Raw genomic sequence first — 11,449 nt, forward strand, 5'->3', positions numbered from 1 at the left:
GCGGGGAGGAACGGAGGGGAGATCTTTCTCTCCCTCTCTCCCGCCCGCTCTCCCCTGCGACTCACCTGTCAGCCGCAGCGGCACCCGAATCTTCAGGGACGAGCACAGCGATACTCGGATAAAGCACATTACTCCAGCGAGTAGTGCTTTTCCAAGTACGCTCGCTCATCTCTAGATTTTAACATTAGAAAGTCCCATTGAGAAAAGACAGATAATATACCCCTGTGAATGGCCCTAAGTTGTCCATTTTAACCAACCGACACATATTGCAGTTTACTACGATATGTGAAGCTGCTATAGAGAATTTAGGTGATGATTAAACATTGCACTACTGTGATGCCGAAATAAAGTGATTTTTAAATTAAATGTATCGACTGAGTTTCTTTTCATTTTCAATGTACCGTATCATCACTAGCGCTGCTACACCCAGGTCTGCCTGCTTGCCTGACTACCTGCAGATGTGCCATTTTTTGTAGGTATTAGGCCTGTTTCACACGGGCTACAAAACGCATGTATGTGGAGCCGATGGTTTCCAATGGGTTCTTTCACATGAGTGACGTTTTGTAGCCTGAAAGGGGTGCAAAAAAAGGGGAATCCCTTTGGCTGTACAGTTCCATTTGTAGACAGAACCGCACAGCCCCGGCAGACCATATTGACCCAGATGGGGTCCGCCTGCTTTCGCCCAGTTGCCCGGTATTTTCAGCCGGATCTGCGATGGAACCTCCGTCTGGATGTGAAAACGGCCTTTGTAGATTTGGATGCACATCGGCACAAACAACTAAACTGTGATTTAAAGGTTATTTATTCTAATGAGGTCCAGGTGTGTCCTTATTTTCACTGAATTACACATATGCGTGCATATTAAGTGTGCATATGCGCATTCCCATTGATTTCTATGGGGCCCTTGGTGCACAAAGACGCAGGAAAATAGAGCAGGTCCTAATTTTTTTCCCGCTCACGCAAAATGCGTGCACAAAATACGGCAGTGAGAACGAGCCCATTCTCTGCATAACGCGCGGGAAAAATTTGAGCTTGCGAATACGGTCATCTGAAGGAGCCCTTGGATCACATGTTTCAGTGTTGAAGCTTCACACAGTCACTTTTCAGAGCATCAGCCAATGCTAATAGAGGAATCCTCATTAGAGTCAGTTTATTGGGCATCGGGGATATTTGGAGGCCTCATAACTCGATGCAGTTCAGCAAATGTTTGTATCCGATGAAACGACTAAAGCAAAATCTGTTTACCATGTTTTGGAAAATGAACTTAATGGGGTTGTCTGCACTGGACAATCCCTACGTGCTAGAAGGATTGCCAGTCATTAAAAGGGGTTGTGCCAAGATGAAAAATAAAACCCTATCACGCCGATGTAAGTCACATGTCCTGTGGTGCACGAACAAACTGCAGTCCCATTGAAATGAACAGAGCGGCAGCACCCATGTACGATCACTGCTGGATTCATTCAGGATCGCCGTCTCATGATCGGTGGGGGTCACAGCAGTCGGACCTTCTCCAATTAGATAGTTATCATACGCTGTGGATAGGCGATCACTTTACATCTTGACACAAAACCTTTAAAATGGTTTTCCATAAATGGACAGTTATCACCTATTCACTACATATGTGATTGTTGGGGGCCCGCCACTGGGACCCCTACCGATCACTAGAATGGGGGTCCCAAACCTACCTTCCCTCCTCACTGCAAGACTGAAGTGTTAAAGGGGTTGTCCCGCGGCAGCAAGTGGGTCTATACACTTCTGTATGGCCATAATAATGCACTTTGTAATATACATTGTGCATTAATTATGAGCCATACAGAAGTTATAAAAAGTTTTTTACTTACCTGCTCCGTTGCTAGCGTCCTCGTTCCCATGGTGCCGACTAATTTTCGCCCTCCGATGGCCAAATTAGCCGCGCTTGCGCAGTCCGGGTCTTCTGCTTTCTTCTATGGAGCCGCTCGTGCAGAATGCAGGCTCCGTGTAGCTCCGCCCCGTCACGTGCCGATTCCAGCCAATCAAGAGGCTGGAATCGGCAATGGACCGCACAGAAGAGCTGCGGTCCACGGAGACAGAGGATCCCGGCGGCCATCTTCAGCGGTAAGTATTGAAGTCACCGGAGCGCGGGGATTAAGGTAAGCGCTCCGGTAAGCTTTCTTTACCTCCCTGCATCGGGGTTGTCTCGCGCCGACCGGGGGGGGGGGGGGGGGGGGGGTTGAAAAAAAAAAAAAAACGTTTCGGCGCGGGACAACCCCTTTAAGCAGTTTGAATCCAGTGTCAGTTGAGCATACACAGTACTGCTCTCTTAAATGTCTATGGGGCTGGAGCATGCGCAGTACTGCTCCATTACATGTGTATGCGGCTGGAGCATGCACAGTACTGCTCCATTACATGTCTATGGGTCTGATGGACACTGCAGAGGGCAGTCTTCTGCTGTCTCAGTCAGTCCCATAGTCTTTGAATGGTGCGGCACTTGCTTGACCGCCATTCTATTCAAACTCCTCACTGCAGTTGCACAGCAAAAACCAGCAGTGGCTCCCCAGCAATCAGCCAGTTATCAGCTGTCCTGTGGATAGAGCTAAATGTCCATTGTGGGAATAGCTTTCAGGGCCCAAGAAGGGTACAATGTGATAAAACAACGACAGTATAATAATAAGACCGGTTTGACATTAAACCGCACTCTTTTGGGAATTGGCATCGGTTGGTGGATCCAGCGCAACAATGGTTGGAGTTTATTTGGGACAGTGAGGGGATCGGTACCAGTGCCATGATGAACAGAGCTCTCTGAGGACCCGGTCCCGGTACCCCCAGGGCTGAAGGATTCATGTATATGGTGGGTATCTGTATGTAATTCTGTAGATTGCGGGTCCGAAGTCCAAGAGACAAAGCAAATAACAGCTTCATCTGTAGTATAAATCATTGCAAAAACAAGTCATAGCACAAACAATAAAACTGAAATGCAATTTAAAAATATACATAAAGTTCTGTAGCACAAGACATCTTGGGGTGAGTACAATGGCACATCATGGGGTAAGTACAATGGCACATCATGGGGTAAGTACAATGGCACATCATGGGGTAAGTACTATGGCACATCATGGGGTAAGTACTATGGCACATCATGGGGTAAGTACTATGGCACATCATGGGGTAAGTACTATGGCACATCATGGGGTAAGTACTATGGCACATCATGGGGTAAGTACTATGGCACATCATGGGGTAAGTACTATGGCACATCATGGGGTAAGTACTATAGCACATCATGGGGTAAGTACTATGGCACACCATGGGGTAAGTACTATGGCACACCATGGGGTAAGTACTATGGCACATCATGGGGTGAGTACAATGGCACACCATGGGGTAAGTACAATAACACATCATGGGGTGAGTACAATGGCACACCATGGGGTAAGTACAATGGCACATCATGGGGTGAGTACAATGGCACATCATGGGGTGAGTACAATGGCACACGGTGGGGTAAGCAATGACAGAGCAGAGATTGCAGCATGGCTCACATTCAGGACACCAGGCATAGGCTTCCAAGGTTTGGGACAAGGTTCATGATTCTTTCTCCCAGCCTCGGGATACACAAGATTCAAGGTACAAGATACTGGGATACAAGATTTAAACTTTGAATTGGGGGGATAGAAACACACCCAGATGCATAACTCCGGAAACACATGCAGACTAGCATCTAAAACTCAGGGTTTTGAGTTCCACATACAACGGGCCCAGACTGCAGATACAAAGTCCCAAGTTTATGAGTGCAATGAAGTAATAAAATAATCAGACTAACAAAATAATCAAGATAACGGAACAGGAAACTGTGGGTTTATTAAGTCCAGTGCTTGCCCTCTCAAATCTGAGAAGTCCAGGGTTCAAGCCCAGTGAACACAATTCCTGTCTCAGTAATTGAATTGGCACCAGACTGCCTTGGACACTGTGACTCATATAGAGTTAAGCCCCATTTACACGGAAACAATTATTGCTCAAACTACGCTCAAGCGATGTATTTTGGGCGATAATCATTGCGTATGAATGCTACCATCATTTGCTATTTTGTCCGAATGCTGATTTTTTGTTGAGTTTAAAATCCATTGTTTGGCCGGAGAGCTGGTAGCAGGGACCGCACAATGTTATTCTCCACGGGAGCGCTGATAACATTGTATTCAGCTGCAGTCCCGCGGCAGAACAACGGGGCTGTATGTAGATAACAGACCACCTGCTGTTCTCTGCATACAGCTCGGGGAGGCTCATTTACATGCAAATGAAGGTAATAAACTGCTAATGGGGATTAGTGCCCTTTAGCAGCTTATGTAAAATGATCGCTCAAACTGTCATTCCCCCTATCTTTTGAACGAATTTAGAACGATCATCTTTGCGTGTAAATGGGGCTTTAGTTGTACCATCTTTAAGTTTATAGCCACATACATTGGGGACGGCAGGATGAAATGTGATGCTGTTATATACTACTTATATTGTAGCGGGGCCATTAGTAGGGGAAACTGTTGTCACAAACTCAAAGGGCCAACAGTCTTTAGCTCTCCTTTGGAGCTCCTAAACAAGCAGGAGGGCTGCGTACTCGTCACGACTGGATGCTACCCACACTGGCTTAGGGTTTATTCACACTGGCGTATTGTTACCGCGTATTACGCACACGTATATCCCATGCGTAAAACACGGTGAATGGAGAAAATGAAAGTCAATGAACTTTCACTCTTCCATTCACACCGGCGTGTGGACACTGCTCATCGATATGCAGGAGAAATAAATCACAGTATGCTCTATTTCTCCACGTATCATACACTGCTCTTGAATGGGCTGCGTATGAAAGGCTGTCCATACGTATACATTGTGAAGGAACAGCGTTTCTATACGCATCCCAATTTTGAACAGAGTGGCAAATTTGAAAAATATAAATAAAAAATAGCACTTGGCATGTCCATGGCGTCAGATTCCCGGGCATGTACAGCGCCAATTGCAGCCCATTCAAGTCCGACAGAGCATACAATGCTGTGGGAGACTCACAGCGTTGTACATATATGCCCGGTAGTAGCATGAAAAAAAGGGCCCGGCTGCACTGGCTACATTGGAGGGTCAGTGAGAAAGCCACATATTCAGGCCAATAAGCCATTTCAATAACAGATGAACCTTCTTAATTCAAACAGTAATAACAGTCTTAGGGGGGCGCCCTCTGCATCTAGAGGAAAGAAGGTTTCTACACCGACGTAGAAAGGTGTTCTTTACTGTAAGAACAGTGAGACCGTGGAACTCTCTGCCTGAGGACGTGGTGATGGGGAACTCGATAAAGGAGTATAAGAGGGGCCTGGACATCTTTCTTGAGTGTGTGGCAACCTGGGGATTACTCACCTATAGGAATTCCATCTTTTCCATTCCGCCTTTTCCGAGTACCTGCCGCGGGGGCGGCGCGGGGCAGCGAGGGAGAGCGGGGAGGAGAGTGAGAGAGATCCCTCTCTCTCTCCCGATCCTCTCCGCAACCCCCCGCTCCCCCCCCCCCCGAATCTTCAGGGACGAGCCAGCAGGTACTCGAAAAAGTCGACACTCTCTCGAGTATATCGCCTTACCGAGTATGCTCGCTCATCTCCAGTAGCAAGAGATGAGAATCCTGAATAAGGAATCCCCTGTAATAACGTAGAATTCCCTATTAGGGTTTATGAAGTTAGTTTTTTTTAATTGTATAACCACTTCCAGAAGATTAATGAGGAGAAAGGACAAAAATAGACCTTGTGCCAAAACAAAACATGATCATCCCTATCAATGCGTTCCACCCACATATATTACAGCATGTACTTACATATTAAACATAAGGGAAGGCATAACTTGTTCTACAACCTCAGCAACTGATAAAAGAAGATACATATATATATATATATATATATATATATAGCTCAGGAGCTAAAAATATCATGGGAACGAGAATAGATTATTTGAACATATGAAGTTTCATGGGTGTTTTACATTTTATGTTGGTGGGGGAGTAAAGTCTACGGTGAAAATATGAAACTTTTTTTTTAATTTTCATTTTATTGAAATCATTAAATGACGTTATAAAGACTGACTAATAACCCAGATCTACAGTGGAACTCAGTCCTGTAAGTGCCGCAGCGGGGGGATCGCGGAGCTTCTCCCATTGTTTTCAATGGGAGATCTCACATCGCATGCACCTAGTACGCGGTGAGATGCTGCCGCTGGCCCTATTGAAAATAATGGGTGCTGCAATGCGAGGGCACGCCGCATGATAGAACGTGCCGCGATCTGTTTAAGCACCCATGTTGATGCAGAGGAAGGAAATAAAAACCCAATGATGTAGAAGCTAATTTTCTCCATTTAAGGGAAAAAAAATTTCCTACCCGATTCCAATCTGGCAATTGGAATAATCCCCGGATCATCAACCCTTCAGAAGTAATTAGTGATATAACATGTAATATTGTAACATCCGAGAAAGGCGTCCAGGACCCTCTTGTACTCTTTGTTAGTAAGCAACAATTGTGCTCAGTGGGGAACACTTTTTGTGCTGCCCATCCCCACACATTATAGAAGGGACCTAGGCACAAGTTAAGACATTTTTGGCTAATTTGGTCACACCTAAAGAATTTGGGCTATTTTGGTCACACCTACTATGACAAAATTACAAATTCAGTAAAGAAAGGCCACTTGTCCCCAACCCTTGCGGGCCTTCCTGCTTAAAGGGTTTGGAAATACGTCAATGGACATTCTTATTTTGGAGCGGGCTTGCAATAGACCACTTTCTTGTTCACTTTTTTCTATTATGCTTTTTTGTGACACTTGGGTCTGAGAAAGCACAATGTGAGTAAAGTAAGGAGTTAGTAACCCATGGCAAACTGAAAATAGACCCTCACTTCTAAAGTAGGCCCAATGGACAGCATATCTACATCTATCTACTCTGCACCAGCTATGTACATTGGTCCTTTAATAACAGGATTATAGTGAGCACCCTGACTACTTCATCCATGAGAAACATACGGCATGTTCACCCGTATTGTCATGAGCCACACAAACGCAGTGGCCTTCGGCATCTATCCAAGTGTGCCTGGTGTGCAATTGGGAGAAGCAGAAGCATGACGATATGTACAGAACTCTTCAAGGTAGCATAGTATGTAGGGCCGAAAAAAGACATGTCCATCCAGTTCAGCTTATTACCTCCCCCCCCCCCCAATGTTGATCCAGAGGAAGGCAAAAAAAGGTGTGCTATATTTATATGCTACTATAATCGATCTGTGACTTTGATATTGCTACCTTGACCTTTCAGTAGTAGAATTGTAGTGTAAACTTGCGTATAAATTCCCCCTGTGTCTTAGGGCCCATTTACACACAAAGATGAAAGATTGCTTTTGAGCGATCATTTTGCATAAACTACTAATTGGTACTAATTCTTATCAGTACCAATTAATAGCATGTGAGCTGCAGGGAGCTGTATTCAGGGAACAGTGGGTGGTCTGTTCTCTGAATACATTCCCTTTGTTCTGCAGCTGGTGAGACAATGTTATCAGCGCTCCCCGGGCAGAGCACAGCATGAAGTTCCTACTATCAGCTCTTCTGCCGAACCATGTAAAACATAAAATCATCATTCGGCAGAAAAGTGAAAGAAGGGCATATTTACATGCAACGATTATCGCTCAAATGATGGATTTTGAATGAATTTTGAACGATAATCATTGTGTGTAAAAGGGCCTTAATTCAAGACTGCTGACCACTGCTGCGTTAAGCTGGAAGGTCCCAGTGTTGTCCAAAATGCTCATTAATGTAGCAAAGCCGACTTTCCTCTATTGAAGTTTAAAATGCATTTTGCGCTCACAACTTGTATTTTCTGCTTTTGCGTTGTTTGTATGCTTATATTGTGAATATAATGTATTTTGTGGTACATATTGTACTGTGTATGTATACTGTGGCACTTCATGAACTATGCGGCACGGAACGCAGGTAATCGGATAGACTATTTTAAAGTTATTTTTAAGCCTCAGTGACACGACTCGGGAGCGGTGACTCAGTAAATAACACGATGACATGGGTTTTCCCTTTCCATACAGTATAATTGATTAAATTATATGTCTCCTTGCAGTGGAAAAGTTTAAATCTTTGTGACCTAGGCTTCACCCAAGTGACTATTAGATCTAGGAGATCGTGGACTCCTAACAGTATCATCATTACTGATATCTCATCTTGTCCTTTTGTTGCTAATGGACAATAACAAGGATCCTCTGATAATTCACTCAACACCGAATAGATACAATCACAACATATATATCCTTTAATCTGGAGTGTGATAATCCAGAAAGACGGAGAAGTAGTGACACACAGTAGTGATTTCACCCCGTTACCAGAGTCTGAGAGGGGCGCTTCAGATGTGAGAAGCTGGATGGTCGTATCGATGAATTGCCCATCACTGGGCCGTCCTGCAAGACTGTTAGGAGGCGTTGGGACCACTAGATGCATGAGGGCACACAAGGCCGACAGGTTCTGGAGATCTAGGGGTGAGCGCCTCAATCCTGCCTTTGCTGTGGCGCGGCACACTGCCCCCTGCTGGTGTGATGGTCTGGGGGGCCATCGCATACGACAGTTGGTCCCCCCTAGTAGTGGAACGAGGTACAATGACAGCTCAGCAATATGTTCAGGACATCCTGAAGCCACATGTGTTCCTTTCGTGGCGGCTTCCAAAAGGCAGCAGGATAATGCTCAGCCGCACACACAAGGGGGTCACAGGAAGCCCCCACAACATTGTCACACGTCTATGGCTGCCAGGTCAAATTTATCACCAAGATAACATGTATGGGACCATCTGGGAGACCAACTTTCACAACCTACAACTTTGCATGATCTAAAGGTTCAGTTACATAGCAAATGTGGAGCCATATGCCACAGGATACCATACAGAACCTGTATGCCGCCATGCCCGCCAGTATCACATCTGGTATACAAACTAGAGGCAGTGCAACAGGGTACTAGAGCCTCCATGCCCACCCGTATCACATCTGGTATCCAAGCTAGAGGCGGTACAACAGGGTACTAGAGCCTCCATACCCGCCCGTATCACATCTTGTATCCAAGCTAGAGGCGATACAACAGGGTACTAGAGCCTCCATGCCCGCCCGTATCACATCTTGTATCCAAGCTAGAGGCGGTACAACAGGGTACTAGAGCCTCCATGCCTGTCTGTATCACATCTTGTATCTAAGCTAGAGGCGGTACAACAGGGTACTAGAGCCTCCATGCCCGCCTGTATCACATCTTGTATCTAAGCTAGAGGCGGTACAACAGGGTACTAGAGCCTCCATGCCCGCCTGTATCACATCTTGCATCCAAGCTAGAGGCGGTACAACAGGGTACTAGAGCCTCCATGCCTGCCTGTATCACATCTTGTATCTAAGCTAGAGGCGGTACAACAGGGTACTAGAGCCTCCATGCCCGCCTGTATCACATCTTGTATCTAAGCTAGAGGCGGTACAACAGGGTACTAGAGCCTCCATGCCCGCCTGTATCACATCTTGTATCTAAGCTAGAGGCGGTACAACAGGGTACTAGAGCCTCCATGCCCGCCTGTATAACATCTTGTATCTAAGCTAGAGGCGGTACAACAGGGTACTAGAGCCTCCATGCCCGCCTGTATCACATCTTGTATCTAAGCTAGAGGCGGTACAACAGGGTACTGGAGTCTTCGTACAAGGCATCAGTTTTCCGCAATAAGGGCGAGCACCCACTGGCGTTTGCGTTTCCCGCGGGAAAAAAACGCAGCGTTTTCGCCGCGTTTCCCGCGGTTTTTCCGCCCGCTTTCCGCTGCGTTTTTCGCGGCGTTTTCGCGGCGTTTTCGCGGCTTTTCCATTAATTTCCATGGAGAAAAATAAGGACACATATGCAACTGACAGCTCCTATGTTAAAAACGCAAACGCAACGCAAAAAAAACGCCAGTGGACAGGAACACATGTTATCTCTATGCCTGTGCAGGAAAAACGCAAAACGCAAAACGCAAAACGCAGGTAAAAAAACGCCAGTGGGTGCTCGCCCTAAGGGTGGTTTCACACCGGCAAGAAAATCGTGCGATTTTCGCCTGATGCGATAGTCAGTAAAAAAGCAGATTATGAAACCAACGGTTTCCTTCCCATCTGTGATGTTTTCACTGATGTGATGTTGAGAGAACAAAAAATAACGGCTGCTCTATCTTTCTGCGATGTGCGATTCTTTTTATCTCCCAGGTTTCGCTATGGAGCCGCTCCTTTTTATCGCCTCGCAATGCAACAAGATTGTGTTGCGATGCAATTTTGATAATGGAAAGTCCTATTCATTTTCGCAATAAAAAATTGTACATTTTTTATCGCGCAATTTTATTGTGGCCGTCAGCACTGCGATGGGAGATTATTCTAAAAAAAAAGCATTGCTGGCAACCAAATATTGCAGACACAAAATAGGGGGTCGCCCGTGTGAAAGTCGCCTAAATGATCCTTTTACTCCGATATTGTAATCACTCACTTATAACAACGTTACAATCACACAGACAAAAGTGTCATCCCACAACTTCTGGGGGGGGTTACACTGTACGTGGTTATGGCGCCTCGGGTACATTTGCTGTATGCCTGTAGTCACATGGCACAAAAAATACACCTTTTAGTGGTGGCACCGTGAGACAATTATTATTATTACTCCAAGTTAAAACCTATAAGGAGAAAAAAACGTTATGTTAGAATTTTTTTTAAAATTCTAATTGAAGAATCGGTGCAAAAATATGGAACGCCTCACGAATTTGCGTGTCATCCTTGCGCAGGGGCCATGCTAATCTTCTCTGTATCGTTCCAATTTTAGTATATGTGCTGCCGAAGCAAGCACGATACTGCAGACAGCCCCGGCGGTATTTATGGTCCCGCGGGAGAGAAGTTCTTACATTGTGGAGAGATTACTTTTATAAATTAAAAATAATGTATCCTGCTGTGATATTTTACCTAATATGTCATGCCTGTAATAATAAAACCCATTAATATAGAGTATTTTGGCCAAACTGAAGAGCATTTTGTGACAATGTTATATGCAAATGAGAACAAGCCGCAGTGCATGCTGGGAAGAATGCTGGTCTCGGAATACGGACCTTGTACCACAGAAGGCGCAGCTGGTGTGGAATGTACTGCGGATGACTGCAGCGTTCTGCTTCCATCAGGAGAGCAGCTGCTCACTGCTGCACCACTGGCTTACGGTCACATTAGGACGTGATTGCCGGCTCACGCCTACTGCTGCTGGACGTGGCGCTATAGCATTAGGGCTGGGCGTGCAGCAGTGCAGCGCCTTCTGCCCACCGGTCTGCCCTGGCCGGAGTACAGCGATGCGTGCCCTTACCTATCAGCTGACAAGTGTGCTCGGCCGCACACACAAGGGGGTCACAGGAATGTCCCACAACATTGTCACACTTCCGTGGCTGCCAGGT

General features: G+C 45.8%; 1 non-coding gene across 1 annotated transcript; it reads right to left on the bottom strand.

The window, feature by feature from the left end:
* Positions 1-10,753: 10,753 nt before the first annotated feature.
* Positions 10,754-10,860, bottom strand: LOC136588848 (U6 spliceosomal RNA). The gene has a single exon (XR_010787655.1). It is a non-coding gene; the product is annotated as a U6 spliceosomal RNA (small nuclear RNA).
* Positions 10,861-11,449: the final 589 nt, after the last annotated feature.

This window comes from Eleutherodactylus coqui, chromosome 13 (assembly GCF_035609145.1).
Source record: "Eleutherodactylus coqui strain aEleCoq1 chromosome 13, aEleCoq1.hap1, whole genome shotgun sequence".
Taxonomy (NCBI): Eukaryota; Metazoa; Chordata; class Amphibia; order Anura; family Eleutherodactylidae; genus Eleutherodactylus; species Eleutherodactylus coqui.